Consider the following 18,366-nt stretch of genomic DNA (forward strand, 5'->3'; position numbering starts at 1 on the left):
ACAACTTGGAGGACTGGGTTAGTATGCCTGGCTGGACACAGACAAATTCGCTCACTAATCCCCAGAAACGGACACCATTCCTTTTCTGCAGTGACAACATCTCCCTTCCATACCACATGATCCTCATTTCCTAGCACTGCTTTCAGCACCAACCAACTACACTTCCCTTCCCCCAGACAGACAGGCGGGCAGGCAACTTGCATAGTCAACACATAGGCTAGCCTTCTAGAAGACTGAATCAGTGGAGTGATGAATGAGCTGAACACAATGTGGACTCAGCGAATGTTAAATATTCTCATTAGGCGGTTGAGAGATCACACACACACACACACACACACACACACACACACACACACACACACACACACCACTCATCTGAGCCCCGAGAAGAGTGAGACTTCTCCTCCCCTCCATCAGCACGCGGAGGGGCAGGGGGATGGAGGGAGGGATGGGTGATAGGTAATGTGACACCAGACAGTGAGCTGTCATACACGTCTCTGTCATAGCGGACACACCAGGCTGTCTGGGGTAGTGGGATACCTGATATAGCCGATCAGCTGCCTGCTGCTCTTTCACTCACTCACGCACGCACACGCAGTACCTACAGGTGCACACTCACAGACCTTTCAGATCCCCTCCGTACCTCCGTCTGGGTCCGAGTGACACCAGAGAATTGTGTCGTGATTGGCGGGGGGTGTGGCTATGGGTGCGGTTGGCCTGTAGGCGCGTTGAATTCGGTCGGGTCTCCATCTTGGCGGCGGAGAGATCATATTTCAGCATATTTCCTGCAATTCGACACATTTTGCCATGGCTAATGCGGTGTTCTTATGCTCAAACATAACGAAGCACATTGTGTTTTGTTAGTGCCATCAGGATGGTGGGCAGTCGTGTGTGTGTGTCCATCTTTGGTCTCGGGATTCAGAGTGCTGACAGGTCGGAGTCCCAGGGATCAGGCTCCTGGGCGTAACCACAGATACATGGAGCCATCACTCATCCACGGCCAGACGACAGACTGAGAGAAGATGGGAAAACAGTGGTGTGTGTGTGTGTGTATATATATATATATATATATATATATATATATATATATATATATATATATTTAGAAAACAGACAGGCAATGTGAAAGCAGCACTGCAGGGCCCCCCCCACTGGGCCTCAGGTCTATTGAGAATATTATGCGATTTGATGTTCCACACTGTGCTCACTACACAGTGTACAAACCATTAGGAACACCTGCTCTTTCCATGACAGACTGACCAGATGAAAGCTATGATCCCTTATTTATGTCACTTGTTAAATCCACTTCAATCAGTGTAGATGAAGGGGAGGAGACAGGTTGAGACATGGATTGTGTATGTGTGCCATTCAGAGGGTGAATGGGCAAGACAAAAGACTTAAGTACCATTGAACAGGATATGGTAGTATGTGCCAGGCACACCGGTTTGTGTCAAGAACTGCAACGCTGCTGGGTTTTGCACACTTAACAGTTTCCCGTGTGTATCAAGAATTGTCTACCACCAGGAATACTAAACTTCCGGATGACCTATTATCCTTCCACCCCCTCCTCTCTTCCTCTGTATCCGCTGCTAAAGCCGTTTTCTATCGCTCTAAATGTCTAGAAAACTTTTCCGCCTTCTCCTCCCTCCTTAATCCTCTACTTCCTCCCCTCCTTCCTCCCTTTCTTTGAAAAGAAGGTCAACAACATCCACTCCTCATTCACTCAACCTATTGAATCCACAGGTCTCACTCACACAGAACTACCCGACGCCTTGGCATCTTTCTCCCCTCCCTGTACAGATGAAATACTGCGACTGATGCCCAGCCGCCCGACAACCTGCCCGCTCGACCTCATCCCTTCCTCCCTTCTCCAGACCATCTCTGGAGACCTTCTCCCATTCCCCATAAACTCATTCTTGACCACTGGCTGCGTCCCTTCCGACGTCAACGGCGAGATTCACTCCCCTACTAAAGAAACCAACTCTTGACCCCTCTTATGTCAAAAACATAAGACCGGTATGCCTTCTTTCTTTTCTTTCCAAAACACTTGAGCGTGCTGTCTCTGACCAACTCTCTCATTATCTTTCTCAGAACGATCTTCTTGACCCTAACCAGTCAGGCTTCAAGACAGCACACTCAACAGACACCCCTCCCCTCTGTGTTACGGAGGCTCTCCGCTCTGCCAAAGCGGACTCTCTCCTCTGTTCTCATCCTCCTAGATCTATCCGCTGCCTTCGACACAGTGAACCATCAGATCCTCCTTTCCACTTTCTCAAGGCTGTTTGTCTCAGGCTCTGCACACACTTGGATTGCATCCTACCTGGCAGGTCGCTCCTACCAGGCGACGTGGAGAGGATCTGTGTCTGCACCACATGCTCTCACTACTGCTATCCACCAGGGCTCGTTTCTAGGCCCTCTCCTCTTTTCTCTATACACAAAGTAATTTGGCTCGGTCATATCCTCACATGGTCTTGCCTATCATTGCTTTGCGAATGACACTCAACTGCTTTTCTCCTTTCCCTTTACAGACACCAAGGTAGCGACACATCTCTGGTAGACACTGCAGCTTGGATAACGACCCAAGCTCAACCTCGACAAGATGGAGCTGCTCTTCCTCCTGGGAAGGCCTGCCCCGCAGCAAGACCTCTCCATCACAGTTGACAACTCCAGGGTGTCCCCCTCCTCAAATGCAAAGAACCTTGGCATGACCCTGGACAAACACCCTGTTCTCTGAAAATATTAAAGTGGTGACTCTCTTCTGCAGGTTCATGCTCTACAACATCTGTAGAGTACAACCATTCCTCACACAGGAAGCGACACCGGTCCTAATCCAAGCACTTGTCATCTATCTATACTACTGCAACTCTGTTAGCTGGGCTCCCCATTTGTGCCATCAGACCCCTGCAACTTATCCAGAACGCCGCTGCCTGCCCGGTGTTTAACCTTCCCAAGTTCTCCCATGTCATCCCACTCCTTTGCTCACTCCACTGGCTTGCAGTTTAAGCTCACATCCGCTTCAAGACCTTGGTGCTTGCCTATGGATCAGCAAGGGGAATTGCCCCTCCCTATCTTCAGGCTATGCGCTCAAACTCTACACCCCAACCCGAGCACTCCGTTCTGCGACCTCTGGTCTATTGGCTCTCCCATCCGTACAGGGGGTCAACTCCCACTCAGCTCAGTAAAAGCTCTTCTCGCTCCTGCCACCCCAATAGTGGAACAACCTTCCCTCTAACCTCAGGGCAGCGGAGTCCTTGCCCGTCTTCCGAAAATGGCTGAAACCCTGCCTCTTTCAAGAGTATCTTAAACAAATCCCACGGCACCCCCCAAGGGGTCCAGAAAAATGTATGCTTCTGAAATGTTGTAATTAAAATGTGTTAAAACTAATTACCAACAACAACAACAAAAAATTACCATGATTTCTGTGTTAATATGAAGGAGAAAAAATAATCTCTTTTGTTTACTAGTGGTGTGCGGCTATGCTGAAAACGTGGACTCAATAGTAAACTTTGTGATTAACTCACCGAATTTGTCACAGAGGTAGATGTGCGTGTCCTGAAAATATATAGATATGGAGCCACCCCAGATTTGGCCACTGGGGGGTGTGGCAGCCACTCAAGCAAACAAAAAAATACTCAAAATGTAAATACATATTTAGCTTCCAGTCAATGTATCTATACCAAGTCAAGAGTCGTCTTTCAGATGCAACTGACCTGTTGCTTAGCTAGCTAACATACATTACAGAAAATGACATTAGGCCTTCCCTATAAATTAAATTGTATTTGTTACATGCGCCTAATACTACAGATTAGCTCGGTCATACATTACCGTGAAATGCTTACTTACAAGCACTTAATCAACAATGCCGTTAAGAAAAGATTTACCCCCAAAAAAGTTACACAACAATAATGAGCAGGTACCGAGTCAATGTGCGGGGGCACAGTTTAGTCAAAGTAATTTCAGGAAACTAGGCGTATGTCGCGGGTTTTGTTTATTTGATCAAAATGTGTTTTTTGGCAGAAATGCCTTCTCGAACATGTGAACTTTCATTTGCCTTAATAACAAACTTGTATGCCATCTGTAAATACAAATTAAATGATTCAATTACGAGCCTAGCTGGTTAAGCTAAAGAAAAAGACACCATCCTTCCACTAGCCATGATTGGCTGAGATAATGAGTGGGCTGGACATGCCAAGCGATGAGTTTGGATTGGTCTGCCATAGCATGCTTCTGTCTATTTGAGCTGGTCAGTATGTGTAGGTAATCCTGTCTTTTTAAATGTATCGCATAGCAAAACTTAACAATCATTCAATAGAATCTCACTGCAACAACTGTTTCAGAGTACTCTCGTCTAAGTGTGCCAGAGCGCAGAATAACTGATGAATTTACGAATGCTCAACACCCGTTGAATATGGCCGGTGTCAGTAAAAATCGTCAAAAAAGCGCAATTAACCTGTTGGGGCTAGGGGGCAGTATTTGCACGGCCGGATAAAAAACGTACCCAATTTAATCTGGTTACTACTCCTGCCCAGTAACTAGAATATGCATATAATTATTGGCTTTGGATAGAAAACACCCTAAAGTTTCTAAAACTGTTTGAATGGTGTCTGTGAGTATAACAGAACTCATTTGGCAGGCCAAAACCTGAGAAGATTCCTTACAGGAAGTGGCCTGTCTGACCATTTCTTGCCCTCCTTGATCATCTCTAACAAAAACAGGGGATCTCTGGCATGACGTGAAATTTCCTACGGCTCCCATAGGCTCTCAGAACCCGGGAAAAAGCTGAATGACGTAATTCTAGGCCCAGGCTGAAACACACTAGCGCATTTGGCAAGTGCTCTATCAGAGGGCCATCAGACTGAGGCTCGTGCATGAGGGGATAGCATGCTTTTACTTTCACTCTCTTTGTAATAAAAAACGATTTCCCGGTCGGAATATTATCGCTTTTTTACGAGAAAAATGGCATAAAAATTGATTTTAAACAGCGGTTGACATGCTTCGAAGTACAGTAATGGAATATTTACAATTTTTTTGTCACGAAATGCGTCGTGCTCGTAACCCTTATTTACCCTTTCGGATAGTGTATTGAACACACGAACAAAACGCCGCTATTTGGATATAACAATGGATTATTTGGGACCAAACCAACATTTGTTATTGAAGTAGAAGTCCTGGGAGTGCATTCTGACGAAGACAGCAAAGGTAATAACATTTTTCTTATAGTAAATCTGACTTTGGTGAGTGCTAAACTTGCTGGGTGTCTAAATAGCTAGCCCTGTGATGCCGGGCTATCTACTTAGAATATTGCAAAATGTGCTTTCACCGAAAAGCTATTTTAAAATCGGACAAAGCGAGTGCATAGAGGAGTTCTGTATCTACAATTCTTAAAATAATTGTTATGTTTCTTGTGAACGTTTATCGTGAGTAATTTAGTAAATTCACCGGAAGTGTTCGGTGAGAATGCTAGTCACATGCTAGTCACCTGCTAATGTAAAAAGCTGGTTTTTGATATAAATATGAACTTGATTGAACAGACATGCATGTATTGTATAACATAATGTCCTAAGATTGTCATCTGATGAAGATCATCAAAGGTTAGTGCTGCATTTAGCTGTGGTTTGGGTTTATGTGACATTATATGCTAGCTTGAAAAATGGGTGTCTGATTATTTATGGCTGGGTACTCTGCTGACATAATCTAATGTTTTGCTTTCGTTGTAAAGCCTTTTTGAAAATCGGACAGTGTGGTTAGATTAACGAGATTCTTGTCTTTAAAATGGTGTAAAATAGTCATATGTTTGAGAAATTGAAGTAATAGCATTTCTAAGGTATTTGAAAAACGCGCCACGGGATTCAACTGGCTGTTGAGTAGGTGGGACGCTTAGCCCAGAGAGGTTAAATTCTTGCCAGGAGCACAGTTAGTCACCAACGCTCTGGATAACATGAAAACAGCCTTACCAGCTCTGCTAGGGTGAGTAAAATGGTCAGAGTTTGGGCGGGGGCTAAAGCTTAAAATGATTCTTAAGGCATTTCACACGGTCAGTGTGAACTAGAGTGACTTGACACAATGGGCACAGCAAGCTGAACAAACAAAACGGAAACGACACAGGACGTCTTATTTAATGAAAGGGGTTGCAGTCTGCCATGAAGCATTCATCTATGTACGCGGGTAAGAGTCTAGCTATCGTGTCAGATATTATACTTTTCTAATTTTGTCAGAAAGTTGTTTTCGTTGCAAGTTAAAGCTTACTGTTAGCTAGCTAGCTGACGTTAGATAACATTACGTTTATGATCTGTGTGTAGTAATGTTATCAGAATGCCATTTCACATTGCTAGTTAAAGCCTAATGTTAGAGAGCTAACTAGCTAACATTGAACCCAATGGGTTAACATTAGCTAGCTATGACAATCGGTTTGTATCGATAGTACTCTATGGATTAGGAGTATGGTTAATTGTTTAGCTAGCATGTCTAAACAAAAGACTCGCTTCGCCAGATGATTACATGACCCATCAAGTTAGCCAGGTGTGTGTGACTGTGATTACGGCTATCTATTGTATAATAATGTCAAAATATTTGTGTCTGGAATTTGTCTTTCAGCATCAGTAGAACATGCCTGACTCTCCTCCACCAGTCATACAAGGAGAATGGCCTAATGCCTCCCATCAAAAAGAGAGCTGGCCCAAGCAAGCACAGGTTACACCTGAAGCATGAGGACTTGCAGCGAGTTGTTGTTAACTTCATCAACAACTATGCAGAGGATAATGCAATAGCATTACCTGGACGCCACCCAGGACACAAACACTTGGTGGAAAGCTGCTGCCATCTCATGTGACAAAAGCAGCAGTGTGGCGTCTCTACAAGGAATCGATGACAACACATGGTATGTAAAGCATAAACAATCTAGAGGAAAAAGAAACGCACACCTATTTAGGGGAGGTGCTGGCTAGCGGAGTGGAAAACCTGAAAATAAAGGAGAGCCGCACACTAAGAGCTCAGATGCAAAAATGTAATGTCCAACGTTTCAACAGGCAAGCTGTCTTCATCAGGGTATGTAAAGCATAAACAACACGTTTTGATGATTTAATTTACCTCCAACATGATTGGCACTACTTTTATTGATCTCACATCATTTTTTTGTGTTATTTCCTGTTTTAAAGCTTCGATGCTTTGGAGCATGGTGTCGTTCGGACTCAGTCGTTCGGACTCAGTCGTGACCAGGTTTCAGCTGCTGCGCAATGCTGACATCCTTCCTCCCATAGATGGTACCATAGATATCTTTTTGAGAACATCAGGGAGTTTTGCGACAAAGAGGCTACGGACATCACATGCCCTGCACCAAAGTCAAGGGCAGGACAGGGCAGCTCTCTGAATGTTGTTCAAGTGTGGTTCGGATGGACCAGTTCATCACTGGGGGCGAGTTCCCAGTCATCAAAACTATCTGCAGTGCCTCTATTCACATGACTCTCTCCTAACACACGCGCCATACATTGCTGCTACATTTTTATTTATCCTACTGCTCAGCCACTTTACCCCTGATTGTATGCATATAACTACCTCGTCTATCACTACCGTTATTGATATTGTTAATGTACATACGGTTTGTTTTATTTATATTGATACTATCAGTTTCTGATATTGCTACTATGCAAGTAACCATTTGGCTGTACCGTTTACACCTTCTGCAGAGACCCATCCACTTGGCAATATGTGGCTGGGGGTTATAGCATTTCTTTCACATGACACATCAATTTAGACAAGTGTGTCTGGGTAAGTGTCATTTAATATTTATAAAATATTTTTATCTGGACACTTTGTTTACCTGAAAATGTTCCTTATTGTAGTCTACTACTTTTACCACATTTAGTCTTAATCTTTGCAATACTACTCACTGTTTAGCACATGACCTCACATGTGAATCCTTAAAGAGATAGGTTGGGCTGGCTTAAGAGGGTGTGAACAATGTTGAATGGGTGTAGACAAAGGAGAGCTCTCCAGCAGGCACCAAAAGATTCAAAGGCCATTTTCTCAAAAAAGTGAGGTTACAAGTTGATCAACTTTCAAAGCAGAATTACTTTCCCATTGTTCCTCAAATGCAGTGTATGATATACCATCTTGTAGCTCTGTGTCTCTGCTTTTATCCAAATGTAAAAAACACAATTTCAAATGTTGATACATAAGAACGAATCAAGGCGGTCAGTCACATTTGTAAAAGGAGGTAGGGGTAAAGTGATTATGCATAGATAATACACAGCAAGTAGCAGCAGTGTAAAAACAAAGTGGGGGTGAGGGGGTCAATGCAAATAGTCCGGGTGGCCATTTGATTAATTGTTCAGCAGTCTTATGACTTGGGGGTAGTAGGTGTTCAGAAGCCTTTTGGACCTAGACCTGCAGGAACATGCAATGAAGCAATACAGTTGTAAAAATGAAATTTATTTTGGTTTATAAATTGGTGGTTGTTCGTCTTATCTCGATCGCTGGCTGGAGTTTATAGTTTACCCACTTTTTTTAACCACTACATCACTGGTCGTACCGGTATGTTAGATTAGCTCAATTGCCAATTTCTCAGCCTCTATCACAGAAACACTGAATGAATAACCAAAACATTTTCATAAAGTGGCTATGGATGAAATTGCTAAAAATATGTTCAAAACATGAACATACAAAAACGAAGAAAAAAAAAAACACGCATGTTTGACTATAAATGTGTAAAAATGTAGATAATGCTTATTTTGGGGAATTTAAACCATTTAGATGTATTACAAAAGGTTAATTTGGGGTAAAAAATGACACCAGTTGGAGCTTTTAAGCAAAAAATATGCTGGCGCTTTTAGGGTTAAGATGAATACACTAATTGTAAGTCGCTCTGGATAACAGCATCTGCTAAATTACTCAAATGTAATGTAAAATGTTATTATACTACTCAGACACGCACCAACATATTCAACAAAAAAATCTAATGTGGCTGTTTGGTGTCTGTGTGATCGTTAATGCTTGTGTTTTGTTAGTGCCATTGGGGGTGTTGGGCGAAAAAGGGCAGCCTGGTGTCTGTCTGTCTGTCTGTGAGTGAGAGAGAGAGAGAGAAAGAAAGAGAGTGAGTGTGTCCATCTCTGGTTTCAGGATTCAGAGAGTGCTGACAGGTCGGAGTCCCAGAGCTCAGGCCCCCGGGTGTAACCACGGATACACAGAAACACAGAAAGCCGTCACTCATCCACAGCTAGACTACAGATGGGAAAGCAGCAGTGTGTGTGTGTGTATATATATTCAAACAGGCGAAAGCACCACTGCAGGGCCCCCACTGGGCCTCAGGTCTATTGAGATATCATCAGTTATTCTCAGGCCACCAGAAGGCTGGTACACACACATGGATCTCTAACGGCTCACGCAAGTACGTGAGCACACACACACACACACACACACACACACACACACACACACACACACACACACACACACACACACTTACTTTTGGGTAAGTTTTGAAGAACTCAGGGCTTATAGGAGCACATGGAGCAGGAGATAGCGGTGAAATGCCAGCTCATGAATTTTGCAGCTGGTTAAAATCTCCTTGACATTTCCATGCTTTTGGCATGCACTGCCATGTTCTTTGTTCAGACTGATAAACAGTGTGAAGTAGTTTGAGTTATAGTGATGGGAAGGAGGAGGGGGTGCAGCTCTTAAATAACTAAATTGAGTTGAACATAAGGTCAAACAACAGAACTGCACATCAGTGGTGGCTAATAAAACAAATCAAACAAACTGATGCGTAAAAGTGTCAAATTTGGTTAAGCATCAAGGTTTTTCTATTTGTCTTCCACATACAGTGCCTTCAGAAAGTATTCATACCCCTTGACTTATTCCACATTTTGTATTGTTACAGCCTGAATTCAAAAAGGATTACATTGATATTCTCTCACCCATCTACACACAATATCCCATAAAGACAAAGTGCAAAATTTGTTTTTTGAAATACAGAATTCTCACCCGAGTAAATACATGTTAAAATCACCTTTCGCAGTGATTACAGCTGTGGTAAGTCTCAGAGATTTGCACACCTGTATTGTACAATATTTGCAAAATATTATTTAAAAAAGTATTCAAGCTCTCAAGTTGGTGGTTGAAATTTTCTAGACAGCTATATTCAAGTCGTGGCATAGATTTTCAAGCCGATTTCTGTCAAAACTATAGCTAGGCCACTCAGGAACATTCAATGTTGTCGTCTTGGTCTTGTGTTTTAGGTTATTTTCCTGAAAGGTAAATTTGTCTCCCAGTGTCTGTTAGAAGGCAGACTGAACCAGGTTGTCCAAGGCATTCCTAGTCGATCACCAAACATTTTTATATAAAAAAACTTCTATCGATACACTTTTTTTTGTCTTGCGGTTTTGCCGGTAAGTGCATCCGATTCAGCTGCCCTGCGCGCTGGGTAGGTGGCGTGTTCCCATTTTGAACCAGGTACAAACTACGCCTTCCCGGTGGGCCCGGCAGAACAAATCAAATGCACTATTGGCCTACCACTGGCGTAAAAGAAAGCTACAGTAAAGTTGATACTGTGAGACTTTAAAACCATAACTAGAGATAGACTGTCAACAAATACAGCAAAGAGCAGCTGTGTTAATGAGTGAGTTCATGTTTAAGATTTTACTCAGCACTATCAACACTTTCATTTCAACAATTTTATAAGGCACAAAATGCACATTCTCCCTACTTCCACTCGTGCTACAACCAGCACTGTAGCTGCAACGAATGAGTAGGAAAGTGTATTGATAGGCTTGCATTATTATTAGCGGCTTGGGTCTATTTTAATAGAAGAATATTTCACTTCCTCTGGTCTTCGGAGTAACAACATTAATTTGTGCGTGAGGCAGAAATAATGCGGTGCGACTCTAGTTTGGCCATCAGCTGGAACACTGTGTCCCTTTTTGGTCAGTGTTAGTGGAGGAAAGGGAGAATGGAGGGACGTTGAGAGGTGAACCCTTTGTTGCCCTCTCCCTCCGCTGAGACTAACAATCAGATGCAGGCTCCATCAGCCCAATAAAATAAAAAAAGGAAATGATTTAAATTTATGCTCACTCAGCTGCGCCTCACAAGTAATACAACTGATCTATTACCGGTGTGATCATATATAATTTTAAAAAATGCTCTGAGAAAAACAACGCATTGGCAGGGCAATTCAAGCAAAGCGAATATAAGGCGATAATGTTTTGGGCCTACTGCACAAACCTCATTACAGTACTATTTTTAACAACTCAGCAAAAAAAGAAACATCCCTTTTTCAGGACCCTGTCTTTCAAAGATAATTCGTAAAAATACAAATAACTTCACAGATCTTCATTGTAAAGGGTTTAAACACTGTTTCCCATGCTTGTTCAATGAACCATAAACAATTAATGAACATGCACCTGTGGAACGGTCGTTAAGACGCTAACAGCTTACAGACGGTAGGCAATTAAGGTCACAGCTATGAAAACTTAGGACACTAAAGAGGCCTTTCTACTGACTCTGAAAAACACCAAAAGAAATATGCCCAGGGTCCCTGCTCATCTGCGTGAATCTGCCTTAGGCATGCTGCAAGGAGGCATGAGGACTGCAGATTTGGCCAGGGCAATAAATTGCAATGTCCGTATTGTGAGATGCCTAAGACAGTGCTACAGTGAGACAGGAAGGACAGCTGATCGTCCTCGCAGTGGCAGACCACGTGTAACAACACCTGCACAGGATCGGTACATCCGAACATCTCACCTGCGGGACAGGTACAGGATGGAAACAACTGGCCGAGTTACACCAGGAACACACAATCCCTCCACCAGTGCTCAGACTGTCCGCTCAGGCTGAGAGAGGCTGGCCTGAGGGCTTGTAGGCCTGTTGTAAGGCAGGTCCTCACCAAAAAGTGCTCTTCACTGACGAGTCACGGTTTTGTCTCACCAGGGGTGATGGTCGGATTCGCGTTTATCGTCGAAGGAACGAGTGTTACACCGAGCCCTGTACTCTGGAGCGGGATCGATTTGGAGGTGGAGGGTCCGTCATGGTCTGTGGCGGTGTCACAGCATCATAGGACTGTGCTTGTCTTTGCAGGCAATCTCAATGCTCTGCGTTACAGGGAAGACATCCTCCTCCCTCATGTGGTACCCTTCCTGCAGGCTCATCCTGACATGACCTTCCAGCATGACAATGCCACCAGCCATACTGCTCGTTCTGTGCATGATTTCCTGCAAGACAGGAATGTCAGTGTTCTACCATGGCCAGCGAAGAGCCCGGATCTCAATCCGATTGAGCACGTCTGGGACCTGTTGGATTGGAGGGTGAGGGCTAGGGCCATTCCCCCCAGAAATGTCAGGGAACTTGCAGGTGCCTTGGTGGAAGAGTGGGGTAACATCTCACAGCAAGAACTGGCAAATCTGGTGCAGTCCATGAGGAGGAGATGCACTGCAGTACTTAATGCAGCTGGCGGCCACACCAGATACTGACTGTTACTTTTGATTTTGACCCCCTTTGTTCAGGGACACATTAATCCATTTCTGTTAGTCACATGTCTGTGGAACTTGTTCAGTTTATATCTCAGTTGTTGAATCTTTATGTTCATACAAATATTTACACAGTTTGCTGAAAATAAACGCAGTGAGAGGGCGTTTCTTTTTTTTGCTGAGTTTAGATTGTTACATAGACTTACGTTTTTTAATCTCGACATGACTGGTGTCCACGCACCGGGACGGTTGAGCTAACATGCGCGAATGGGATTAGCATGACGTAAGTAACAAGAACATTTCCCAGGACATGTGCATATCTTTTATGGGCAGAAAGCTTAAACTCTTGTTAATCTAACTGCACTGTCCAATTTACAGTAGCTATTACAGTGAGAAAATACCATGCTATTGTTTGAGGAGAGTGCACAACAACAACAACTTTTATTAGGACAACTGGTTTGATACATTTACCTCTGAAGGTAAATAATGTACTTACATTCAGTAATCTTGCTCTTATATGTCATCCTGAGGGTCCCAGAGACAAAATGTAGCATATTTTTGTTTGATAAAATAAATTGTTATATTGAAATGTAGGCACTAGGTTCTAAAGTTTGAACCCATGCTGTTTCTGTTTCATTTTAGGTGAAAATGGAAAAAGAGTGTCAGATCCTTATGATGTTTTAAGTCATGTAGATTTCTGCATTTTGACTCAGAAAGTGATCCAGACTCAAAAAAGGTTGGAGACCACTGCTCTAGGATTTTGCCTGTGCTTAGCTGTATTCCGTTTATTTTCATCCTAAAAAACTCCCTAGTCCCCGCCAATGACAAGCATACCCATAATATCATGCTGCCACTGCGATGCTTGAAAATATAAAGAGTGGTACTCAGTGATGTGTTGGATTTGCTCCAAACGTAATGCTTTGTATTCAGGATATAAAAGTTTCATATTCCCAGGTGGTCTCCCATCCAGGCACTAACCAGGCCTGACCCTGCTTAGCTACTGGGATCAGGCATATTCAGGGTGGTATGGCCACAAGCGTATTTTTTCCCCGAATTAGGACCTCGACTCCCCAATGGGCTTGGGAGAGGCAAAGCTCGAGTCATGAGTCCTCCGAAAGTCAGCTTGCAGGCGCTAGAGCGTCGCCACAAGGAGTCGCTAGAGCGCGATGAGCCAAGGAAAGTCCCTCGGCCAAACCCTCCCCTACCCCAGACGGCACTTGGCCAATTGTGCACAGTCCTATGGGGCTCCCGATCAAACCTCAGGATGTAGTGGCGCCTCATCACTGCAATATAGTGCTGTTGACCGCTACGTCACTCAGGACCCCTTCAACTTCATTTATTTGCCACATTTCTGGCAGTTTTACTTTAGTGCCTTATTGGAAACAGGATGCATGTTTGGAATATTTTTTATTCTGTACAGGCTTCCTTCTATTCATTCTGTAATGTAGGTTAGTATTATGGAGTAACTACAATGTTGTTGATCCATCCTCAAAGCCATTAAACTTGAACTGTTTTAAAAAGTCACGATTGGCCTCATGGTGAAATCCTTGAGTGGTTTCCTTTCTCTACGGCAACTCAGATAGGAAGGACACCTGTATCTTTGTAGTGACTGGGTGTAATGATACACCATCCACAGTGTAATTAATAGCTACACCATGCTCTAAGGGATATTACATTTTTTACCCATCTACCAATCTACCCTTCTTTGCAATACATTGGAAAACCTCCTTGGTCTTTGTGGTTGTATCTGTGTTAGAAATTCTCTGTTCGACTGGGAGACTTTACAGATAATTGTATGTGTTGGGTAGAGAGATTAGATAGTCATTCAAAAATGTTGAATACTATTAATGCACACAGAGTGAGTCCATGCAACTTGTGACTTGCAAATTCTTACTCCTGAATTTATTTAGGCTTGCCATAAAGAAGGGGTCGAATAGTTAGACGCAAGACATTTCAGCTTTCCATTTGTGTCTAATTTGTAAAAAATGTAATTAAAATAAACTTAATTCCACTTTGACATTACGGGGTATTGTGTGTAGGCCAGTGACACAAAATCTCAATTGAATCCATTTTAAATTCAGGCTGTAACACAACAAAGTGTGGGAAAGGGGTGTGAATACTTTCTGAAGGCACTGGTTCCCCTCAGTGCAGTGTGTGTGTCTGCAGGCCCTTGGTTAGAAACCCATTATATGTAGATAAATGATTCCAAGGCTCTGGCGTTTGATCCAAATTAAGCAATGATGTGGCTCACTGGCCCGCACCCCTATTGAAGTCAAGTGTGTGGGCATCCCTGTGTGCGTGTAAGAGAGTGCTATGTCTGTGCGGACACATGCCTGTGTATATTTGTGTGTGTGTGTGTGTGTGTGTGTGTGTGTGTGTGTGTGTGTGTGTGTGTGTGTGTGTGTGTGTGTGTACTTCTCTGTAGCCATGGTAGCAAACCTCCCTGATATTGGTAAGTTCAGCTCTATTGCACAGCGGTAGCCAGCCCGCAATTACAGAAGAAAATACTCCTAATGAACTTCGATCGGCAGAGGAAATATGAAGCGTGACATGAACAGCGACTTTTAATTGAGTCATTTTTCCTGGAAATTCTCAAATGATGTCTCTTGAGACACTGAACTGCTGCTTGCAGGGCTTGTAGTCGTGTATTTTCAGACACTAGTGAACAAAGAGGATGTTACTCTAATAGAGTAGATGGAGCTGGATGCATTTATAGGTAGGGTGCACACACACGCACGAGCATACAGCTGTTCTACTTTTATCAAACTGTTCGTTAATATTGAAACCACTTTGTCCACATTTATTTGAATGTTATTTTTACCCCTTTTTCTCCCCAACTTTGTGGTTTCCAAATTGGTAGTTACGGTCTTGTCCCATCGCTGCAACTTCCGTGCTGACTCGGGAGAGGCGAAGGTTCGAGAGCCGTGCATCCTCCGAAACACAACCTAGCCAGGCCGCACTGCTTCTTGACACAATGCCCGCTTAACCCGGAAGCCAGCCGCACCAATGTGTCGGAGGAAACACCGTACACCTGGCTACCGTGTCAGCGTGCATTGCGCCCGGCCCGCCACAGGAGTCGCTAGTGCGCGATGGGACAACTAGCACCGCGATGCGGTGCCTTAGACCACTGCGCCACTCGGGAGGCCCTGTCCAAATTTATACCATGACAGGTGTAGGGTTGAGCTAGATGCACAATTGGCATGTGTGTGTAGGCCCAGATTTTCAGTTTATTCCATTTCAATGAAATCTGGGCTGCACAGTGCCTGGCTGTGTTAGAACGTGCCAAAGAGGTTTGGAAACATTTCCCCGTTACAAACGGAGCAAATCAATAAGGTCTCGCATGAGGGAGTCACTCTCCATACACAGAGCTGACTCTGCTGTCCTGGTAGCCAGGGGGAGAGGGGGAGGGGAGACAGGGGAAATGGGAAGAAGTATGGGGAAAGGAGGAGATGATTGCATTTAGAGATGCAAACTGCATGGCTGTGTAGATAACCCTTTGTAGACTCCCAGCTCGTATGGAAGGTAGTACGCACTAGTAAATAAGGTATTCCCCATGTGGCCAGAACAAATTGGAGCACATGTGCACACCTCTAACACCTTCTCCACCCACCCCCCCATTACCCACACACACACACACACACACACACACACACACACACAATGGCGGCATGCTGCCACGTTCTCATTTAGCTCTTGCTAAGTTAGTCTGGTTCTCTACAGAACAGAGAAGAGCACTATGACAGGACCAGTGCTCTTCTTCTCCATGGTCACAGAAGCTTTCTATCTAGCCCATCCACTGTTGGTCGGTTGATTTCTGTCCGTCTGATTCTCAAGACATAATTGTTGTGATAAGGGAGACCATGGGCTAATTAGAGGTGATAAGGAAACCAAGGTGCAGGACAGATGTGTGTGTGTGTGTGTGTGTGTGTGTGTGTGTGTGTGTGTGTGTGTGTGTGTGTGTGTGTGTGTGTGTGTGTGTGTGTGTGTGTGTGTGTGTGTGTAAAAAGCTCTTAGCAGCAAGAGTTATAGATCTATGTTCTTAACCAACCCTGTATATGTGTAGTGTAATAAAACAATGCATTTTCGTGCAGGTGTAGTCACTGCCACCACATTATGCTACCTCTTATAAGTGGCTACCATTTCAAAATATAACCCACAGACATGGACCTTAATGAAAATCCCCAGGCTTTTCCACCCCAAAGTGGACAAATATGTGACAATTAGACACAAAGTACAGCACAGTAGAGTTCATTACATTTAGCATTTTAGACATTTTGCAGATGTGCTTATTATACAGAGTGACTTACAGGCGCAATAAGGGTTAAAGACAGCAGCTTTTTCACAGTCAGCTCGGGGATTCAAACCAGCGACCACTCGGTTACTGGCACAACGCTCTTAACCGCTTGGCTACCTGCCACCCAGTACAGTGCACTATTGTTCAATACAATACATTAGCGTACGCAACTCTAGTGCACTGTACTGAACTCCACTTTACTGTCCAAACTTGAGCTGAACTGTGGTTTGTGACTGATTTCCCATTGTAGCCAATTCAATTGCGGAAATTCCGTTACCAATGTCGAGCTTTAAATCACTAAATAATTCAGAAACAACATTTATCAGTAAAAACACTCAAACTAATTGACTAAGTAACTAATGAATGACCTTTACTTCTGTGAACTTTCATTATCCTCCCTCCTCATGATGGAGAGAATGTTGTATTTTTTTTATTTAACTAGGCAAGTCAGTTAAGAACAAATTCTTATTTACAATGACCGTCAACCCCAGCCAAACCCGGACGACACTGGGCCAATTGTACGTCGCCCTATGGGACTCCCAATCACGGCCAGATGTGATGCAGCCTGGATATTTTAAAGATACGTGTTTTTGGTTTCTTAAATAAACTCAGAAACATTTCTCCAAAACTAAATATTAAAGTGTTAATATTAGTTGGCAGGGATCTTTAGTTCAAAATTGTGTTTTGATGTATTTCCAATACGTTTTAAGACTTTTTCTGGTAGATGTTTTCTAAGACCCCTTTTTCATCTCTGACAATCAAAGTCTTTGCAGATTCCTAATTAAGGCACATAAACTCAGCAAAAAAAGAAACGTCCCCTCACTGTCAACTGCGTTTATTTTCAGCAAACTTAACAAGTGTAAATATTTGTATGAACAAAACAAGATTCAACAACTGAGACATAAACTGAACAAGTTCCACAGACATGTGACTAACAGAAATTGATTAATATCCCTGAACAAAGGTGGGGGGGGGTCAAAATCAAAAGTAACAGTCAGTATCTGGTGTGGCCACCAGCTGCATTAAGTTCTGCAGTGCATCTCTTCCTCATGGACTGCACCAGATTTGCCAGTTCTTGCTGTGAGATGTTACCCCACTCTTCCACCAAGGCACCTGCAAGTTCCCGGACATTTCTGGGGGGAATGGCCCTAGCCCTCACCCTCCAATCCAACAGGTCCCAGACGTGCTCAATGGGATTGAGATCCGGGCTCTTCGCTGGCCATGGCAGAACACTGACATTCCTGTCGTGCAGGAAATCACACACAGAACGACCAGTATGGCTGGTGGCATTGCCATGCTAGGGGGTCATGTCAGGATGAGCCTGCAGGAAGGGTACCACATGAGGGAGGAGGTCGTCTTCCATGTAACGCAGTGTTGAGATTGCCTGCAATGACAACAAGCTCAGTCCGATGATGCTGTGACACACCGCTCCAGACCATGACGGACCCTCCACCTCCAAATCAATCCCGCTCCAGAGTACAGGCCCCAGTGTAACGCTCATTCCTTCGACGATGAACGCGAATCCGACCATCACCCCTGGTGAGACAAAACCACGACTCGTCAGTGAAGAGCACTTTTTGCCAGTCCTGTCTGCTCCAGCGACAGTGGGTTTGTGCC

General features: G+C 43.9%; 1 protein-coding gene across 1 annotated transcript in view; it reads right to left on the reverse strand.

Annotated features, from left to right (window-relative positions):
• Window positions 1–18,366, reverse strand: part of LOC115174472 (kelch-like protein 29) — a 326,402-nt gene that overhangs the window by 256,329 nt on the left and 51,707 nt on the right. The gene's annotated exons all lie outside the window — the stretch shown is intronic.

The sequence above is a fragment of the Salmo trutta genome, chromosome 35 (assembly GCF_901001165.1).
Source record: "Salmo trutta chromosome 35, fSalTru1.1, whole genome shotgun sequence".
Lineage (NCBI taxonomy): Eukaryota > Metazoa > Chordata > Actinopteri > Salmoniformes > Salmonidae > Salmo > Salmo trutta.